The sequence below is a fragment of the Haemaphysalis longicornis genome, unplaced genomic scaffold (genome assembly GCF_048455015.1).
Source record: "Haemaphysalis longicornis isolate Haplotype H1 unplaced genomic scaffold, Haemaphysalis longicornis Haplotype H1 scaffold_1, whole genome shotgun sequence".
Lineage (NCBI taxonomy): Eukaryota > Metazoa > Arthropoda > Arachnida > Ixodida > Ixodidae > Haemaphysalis > Haemaphysalis longicornis.
This window is the reverse complement of record NW_027526203.1, coordinates 189628314-189636028: the sequence shown is the minus strand read 5'-3', so window position 1 is coordinate 189636028 and position 7715 is coordinate 189628314.

The window sequence follows — 7715 nt, the reverse complement described above, 5'->3', positions numbered from 1 at the left end:
CCAGTAACTACTTCTACTTTTCACCGACATTGGTGTGCGGTAACTTTTTTTATTAAACGTCGCACACAGGCTGCGAAGGCCGAGTTTTGGTCCTCTGCACCCGCCTGCGACAGGGAAAACGACCTTAGGCTACGCGCGCCGCCGTGCGGCGGAAAACGGCGAAACGGCCTCTTCGGAATTACGCTCTCTCCGGGCGATTGGGACGGCCGGAGCAACGGCGCGCCGCCGGTAGCCGAGCGCGCCGCCGGTAGCCGATCGCGGAGGCCACGCCGACAGTGCTGGGTCGGAGCGCCGAACCTCCGCTGCCGGTCAGCGTAGGCTTCCCATCGCGGCAAATATCTGAACGCCACTTTTAAATTCAGCTCTGATAACAACTCCTAGCACAATTTTCAACACACTAACATCTAGTTTCTCGCATGTAGAGCTTCTTTTTCGTGATCAGATTGATTAGAAGAGTGGCGACAAGCTGTTGCTATCACGGTCTGCGCCGGTTCGAGCCGCAGTGATATTAAAAAACGGACGACGGCAAAGACATCGCCGGCCTAATCGCCTGGCCAAATAAAGTTGTTCTGTCTGTCGGGTGGTAGTGACTCATCCTAGTCTGAAGATTCAGCCGACATGTCGACTGCGCGGGCGAGTCGCGGACCATGTACAATCGTAGCAGACAATGCGGCGAACGCATGGAGGAAAGAAAAACGTCCCTGACGTCACGGGTGAGACCGTGACGTAAGGCTGCCCGCTTGCAGGCTGGCCTTCGAACGGCCATTTTCCCGCGCGGCGACCAAATTTGAAATTGGTTGCAATAAACGTGCTATAATTAATTGTGTGTTGGTGGCTGACGGCTTTCGGTTCGATTTTCATAATTACTGGGACAATAAGTCTTTACAGCATAAAAACTGAAAGCGAGAAATTCCGTGTCAGTACTCCTTTAAATAGAATATGGTTCGCAAAGGCGACAGGAAAGCGATGCATCACACAAAAAACAGTTTTAAACAAGCGCGGGATTGTCTCCGCGCAGCGCGCGGTCACGCCACAGAACAGGGAGGATTTTAGTGAAGCAAAGGTCTAGCCATAGAGTTAATACTTAGGTTGAGTCTCCTGCCACGCGCGTGGCACGAGCTGCGCCCCCCTGGCAACAGCTGCTGCCACGCAGAAGTGACGTCAAGCTAAAGTAACCACGTGACTTCCTGTGACGTCCCAAAACAAACGTCATATTTACGTCATTTGATCATGCCACTTTTTTGTGTAAACGACGACGGCAGCCGGGTGTTCGCGTCTTGTGTCCCGATGTTCTCCGCCCGTGGTTCGAATGGCAGGCCTGACGCATCGTTACGTCCTTATCTCCCTGTACAGCGGCTGCCTCGCGGCGCTTTTTTCTTGTTGGGAGGTGTGCTTGTAATTATTTAGATTGGGTATTTTTTGTGAACTTGTTGCACGTCTTGGTAAGCCTAACGCATTGTTTTCTGCACGCTGCTTCGCCCCGCTTTTTACATGCTCCTAGAACTGTACTGTTGTCGTTTAATATTTTGTAAGCTTCACGTTGTTTTGCAGTTCGCGTGCTTTCGGCTTTACGCGCCTGCATTTGTTGTCTACTTGTGTCTCGCTTCTTCCATGCCAAGCCTTGTGTTCTGATTCTGTAGTGGTGGCTCAATTATAAAACGTAGGGATCAGTATTTTCCATCGCGTCGCGCCGTGGCGAGCGACGTAGTGTCAGCGTGTGCACGAATCGAGTGTCGTCAGGTAGCGCACAGCATCATCGAACGCAATCCGATCTCGCATGTAGCTTCTGCAATTTTTCCCCCGGGGCAGTAGTACTGTCGCCGAGAAATGTATCCTGGCTATTCCGCAGAAACGATCTGTGCACGTGGCGCTGCAGAATCCGTGCAGGGAGCGCAGTTTCACTTCCGTGGGTGGAGCCCAACTGCCCGTCCAAAGATATATCTATTCAAGATACCACTGAAACCATTCGCTGACTGGCTGGCTTCTTGTGCAAGGAGGCTCAAGCTCCAACTGTGCAAGCATGGGAGAAGTGCAGCCGATAAGATCGCCGTGTGAGCCAAGTTTGGAACTTCTGCTAATAGTCCTTTAAAAGTCTGGTGTGCATAAGGTTAACAAGTGACAATTCAGTTATTGTTCATCTATGCTCAGATTTGTTGCTTAGAGTACCATTCTGCTTTCAACTTAGGAAGTCTTAATGAAATGATAGGCAAGGCTTAAAATTACTGCTTGGCTTTTATTTCCCTTTCCTTCGCTCCAGTACCTTTCGCCTCCTCTAACCTGGTTAGGCAACAGAACTTCCTCCTGCATCTGCTTTGAGTATGTATTTTGATAGGCTCGTTCCTTCTTTACTCTTGTGTTTGGCTTGGTTGGAATTGAACATAACCAGCCACAATACTTTCATTCACTCTCAGCAGGATGGGCTAATGATGATGAGAGCTTATCTCGGAGGCTTGCAGTCTATGCACAAATTCCAAGTGGCTGTGACATCTATATGCCCATCCCAAGCACTCTGCGGAGTTCAACTTGACACTAATGCTTGTATTCGCAACTGGTGAAGCGTGCTTAAGCGTCTACTGTCAAAGCCTTTGGGGTAGTGAACAGGAAGAGTTTCCAATTGTGTGGGGACGTTTCACATTCTATTGCTTTTTAACTCCGCACTGTGTAAACTGTTTTGGAAAATTGCTCAAGTGAATTTACTTAGTGGTAAGGGGCACTATAAAATGTCCCACATTTCGTTCACAATGATGCAAGTCTCGTCAGAAGCCAGCTGCTAGAAAACACATTCACGGGTTGTGTGTTGTGTGCCCATTAGCTGTTTCTTTTTCTTCCAAAAAACGGGCACTTAAACAATCCTTTAAGCCAACAGGCTTAAAAAATAGTTCATCAAGTACAACTTCGGGGTAATGGTTGGTGTCGAGCGTGACATTGCCCACTACCGAGAGTACTTCTTAATACCTTGTGCAAGAACTGGAGCCAAGGCCACGTGCGTGGATGTGAATGCCTGCCGGTGGTTGTGAAAGTTGCAGTACAGCTGGAAGGTGTATGGATCATGGGTGGCTTTAACAATAAAATGACTGCTGAACATACTTTTGCTCTGGTATCAATGAGCAGCATGTGAGCATTGATAAGTGCTTCACTGTTGACATTTTTGTTACACAAAAGCAGGCCATGTTAAGGCCCCCTGGCAAATATTCATGAAAAACACTGGACCAAAAAGCTGCCAACACATGAAAACCATGTTGATCACGGCACCTTTCCTAGTACTTCAGTACCGTTTATCAGCGCTGCGTTTTTTTCCCCCCAACTAGTAAACTATCCCAGCGTTGCACCTTAAGCGAGAAATCAATTGCTTGTCAATGACAAGTGATCTGCCAAACTTCCGTGTCTATGCAAAAAGTGAGTAGCTCTACTTTCTGTGCACTGTTTCTGGTGTGAAGCTCCGTTTCTAAACAAAATACCGGGGTTCTTCTGGAAGATGCACAGCATTAAAACCTCAACAAAACAGCAATAAGCAAGCGATACTCTCGCACTACACTAGAGTCCTGCGGGAAAGCCAAACCAGCAAGTGATCTTTTTCTACAAAGCGCTGCAGACGAGCCAAGAAAAAGATTCCTTTTTGCGGACACCAAAGCTACGCTGGAAAGCCAAAATGTGTGGTGTCTGTTACTGCAGATTAGCTGCAAGACAAGCATGTTCACGCAAAGATTTATGCACCAGTCTGGCGGGGTAACAAAATCATTGAATGAGGTTACAACAAAATGTGTTATGAAAAATGATATAATACTGTTTGCTATAAATAGCAATTAAAGGTATAAAATGGTTTTGACACTAGTTAAGTGGCCTGTTGGAAATCATTGGAAAAACCTAAAGAACAACATTTCATACAGCTGCAAATGTGAAATAGCAATGCGTGGTTGGGGCCTGAATTCAGCAGGCATGCTCCAGCTGAGAATGTATTATTGCAGAGCAAAATAATTATAAAGGCCTAGGGTAAAGGTGAGCTTAGTTAAGTTACCACCAAGGTATTTGGTAGAGAGAATAGTTACAAAAATAAAGAAGCAACATGGGAAGCTTTATTTTCCCCGATTTAAGTTTATCAGCACTGAGCTTCATGTTCTGCATATCCCATTGAAGAATGTTACACCTGCATGCACTCGGCGCATCACATTTTACGGTATAACACAGTTTACTTCGAACATAGGTAAATAAGAGAATATTGCATAAGCAGTTCATTTATACGTGAAATAGAAACGTACAGCAGGGTTTTTAAAATGAAACCCGTAAGTGTGCTGAATGAAAGGGACCAATGATGAGTTTATGTTGTTACTAATAACAAATTTCAACGACCTTGTCTGAAACAAACCCCTTCTATGGAGGGACTGTGTGTAATCATAAGAATTTTTTTTATAAAAGGTTGTAAATGCCCTGTAAATGTATGTCAAAAGGTATTTTAACGCCCTAGTCGTGGCCTGTGAGTCATCGGCGCTTTTTTCTGGTGTTTAGATGATCAAGGGCTGTTGTACGGGATCCACCTTCTCTTCTCACTTTGGTCACCATCTTTCTTAGTCACTGCATTCATGTGCTTGGTCAGGGAGCTAGCAAGCGAGGACGACAGTCGGCACCAACTATCAGCCGAGTTCCTTCACGCTGGGACAATTGCTGGAGAGGCTAAACAATGTTTTTAAAATCCCTAACTGAGAGCTTTCACTTTTTGTTTTGTTAAAGAACATTTAGGCAACCCTTCAAGAACTGTCCGAAATAACAAAAATGACTATTGTGCCCATTAAATAGTTAATCTACGCACAGTGAACGATGGCATAAAATCTATCAATGCGAACCTACCCTTTGAACCTGCTTAATATTTAGCAGAGACTCACTCCATTCATTAGCTGTTTTATGGCACTGTGTGGGTGGGCTACTGGTTTCCACCTATGGAGCGTGTGGGCCGCGCTAGTTTCCAGTCGTCCTGTCAAATGTTTTTGGAGACTAGCACTACCCTGCAGTGTATGAGCCATGGATTCCTTGGGTTGGCCATGTGAAATTCCAGTGAATCGTTACAAGCCACCAAAGAAAGTGAGCATTTGTTTATCGACCACTGTTTTGTGGCCACGAAAAGTTTCGTTCATTAATTAAAAAGACTAACAAATGACATCAATTTTATTGCAAACTTCAAACAAATAACTGGTATTACAGAAAATGTGTAAAGCAGCTGGAGCTCCATAGCAAACGCTGCTGTGGAACGAGTGTTCAGCCAAGTCTCGCTTACTAAAACCGATTTCCGAAATAGAATGTTTAACGAGACATTAGAAGAGCTCTCCTTCACGTGAAGTTTGGTCTGGCAAGGAACGGAGGCTGCTGCAAGTGTTTTGAACCGGGCCAAGAATTTTTGTCCCGTTTTACTTCAAACGCTATGAATGGGGCAAGGAGCTCCACTCCCACATAAGATCATGATGGCTAAGATCCCTCTCTATAGCGTATACTGCACTCTTTGCATACTCTCTAGCCTAGTGTATCTTCTTCGTTATGATATTTATTTTAATAAGTTTTTGCAGATATGAATGTGGGCTTGTAAATAAGCTCTTACCCTGTTGTAGTACATAGTTACGTGATTTTACGTAGCCGTGTCATTCTGTACGCAAGATTGCAAATAGATCGTTCTGTCTGCTGTTTTTCTCTTAGAGTTTTGTTTGTTGCGTCAACTTATGTGATTCTATGAAGCCTTGCCAGTTTTTGTATGTATTTGTACATATTTTAAATAAATGTTCTCTGTGCTGTCTTTCTCTTAAAGTTTTGTTTGTGTTGCATCAAGTGGCAATTAACTTTTTTATACATCGTATACAGTCATCGCTCGATCCTGTTCTGCGACAAACTATATATGTATATGTAAACCATGTGACACAAAGGAGCTATTTCTGACTGGGGGTTGTTCCTGGCATGCGTACAGCAAAAATGTCGAAATATCGTACAGTTTGGCGGCCAGTTACGCGCCCGGGATTCTGACCCCGGTTATCTTCCTGTGGCGCATGGCCTTCGTGATGGCATTTTGCCTAGAAAAAACACATGCGGTTTCGCGCGCTGACTCGGATAACCACACCGTTCGCACCTCAAATGTCATTACGAAAAAAAATGCCCTTGTGAAAAAATAATTTAATATGCGCAAAAAATCACTTGCAGAAAATAATTTTGGGCTACTTTTGGGCTATTTAAAATTTTCGCATCGAGCTACTTTTGGGCTACTGCGGAGGACGATTTGGCGATTAGTAATTCGAACGATCTGGTGACCCTGCTTGGGAACACAAGCGACTGATTCAAACCCCGGCTTGAGAGCTGTTCGCGGTTACCAAAATTCTCAGCCATTCCAATCTGTGAAGGTGGATGACCAGCGAAGCTGTTTGGTACTCAAAATAAAGTAATATCATTTGTGTAATTACGGAGTCACAAAGCAAACGTCTCGCCACAGCCCGCCGGATCACATCCAGAGCTGTTAGGAATCGGGCGTCGAGATGGGATGGATCCCGTCTCAGAGTTCGTACACTGTTCCCCCATTTCCGTGCGCCCCATGGTAAAAGAACGTTTTTAGAACTCCGGTAGAAGAACGTCGTCTCGCTTCTTGACCGCAGCACACGCATGGTCTTGTTGTCACGGAATTCACGTGTCCTCAAGAACGTCTATATCCTCTTCGTATTTAGTCTGCACGTTCCACGCCGGTCCACCCCTTCTCGTCCTGGTCAAATTACTTCTAAAAGAGCTGGTGAAGAGCTTTTCAAAAAAAATTTGTTGGGGGCATTACTTTGTGGTTTTCTTGACGCTGAATTCGAAGAACATGTTTATTTTATGTGCAAATACGCCCAAACCATCTTTTTTCGTCAAAACAAACGACCCCTGCCCGCGGGCGCGGTGAGAGCCCTGGCTGCCTTTCGCGATTGGTCGGCGGCAGATGGCGTCATATTCGGAAGTGCCGGCGCTATAGTATACGGTGACCGCTCGGCCTGAAGAGCGCGTTCTGTTCCCGTTTAGGTACGGGACGGAAAGTCCTCTGGTGAATGAGAGCCTGAGGGAAGTATAAACGTAACAAGTTGGCTCGCGGCGAGTTTTAGAAAGGGGTTCTCCCCCAACTGCTCATGACCGACTTCTATTTCTCGGATGCAGGGAAGTTGTGCAGATATTGGTTCGCCGCTTTCACTACCAGCGCTAGTCACAATTCCTAGCACAATTTTTCAACACACCATCATCCCCCTTCCTCTCGTGTGTAACTTAGTTTTTACTTGCGCTGCTGAGCACGAGGTCGCGGGTTCGATTCCCGGCCGCGGCGGCCGCTTTTCTGATGGAGGCGAAAAGCAAAAAACGCCCGTGTGCACGAGATTTCGGCGCTCGTTAAAGATCCCCAGGTGGTCGAAATTAATCCGGAACCCTCCACTACGGCGCGCCTCATCGCCTGCGCTGCGTCGGCGCGTTAAACCCTACAATCAATCAACTTAGTTTTTACATTCGGACAGGCGGTAACAAGCTATATGCAGCGGCCCGCGATGCGCGGAAGCAGCAGCTAACGAGCGGTCGCGCGGAGGTGCTGGTGCCGGGTCGCTGCTCGACCGGTCAGCGGAACGTGGAACGTGGCATCATAGGCGTAGAGTTTTCATTTTCCCGTAGGGGGCAATACATTCGGTCATCCCATATATATATATATATATATATATATATATATATATATATATATA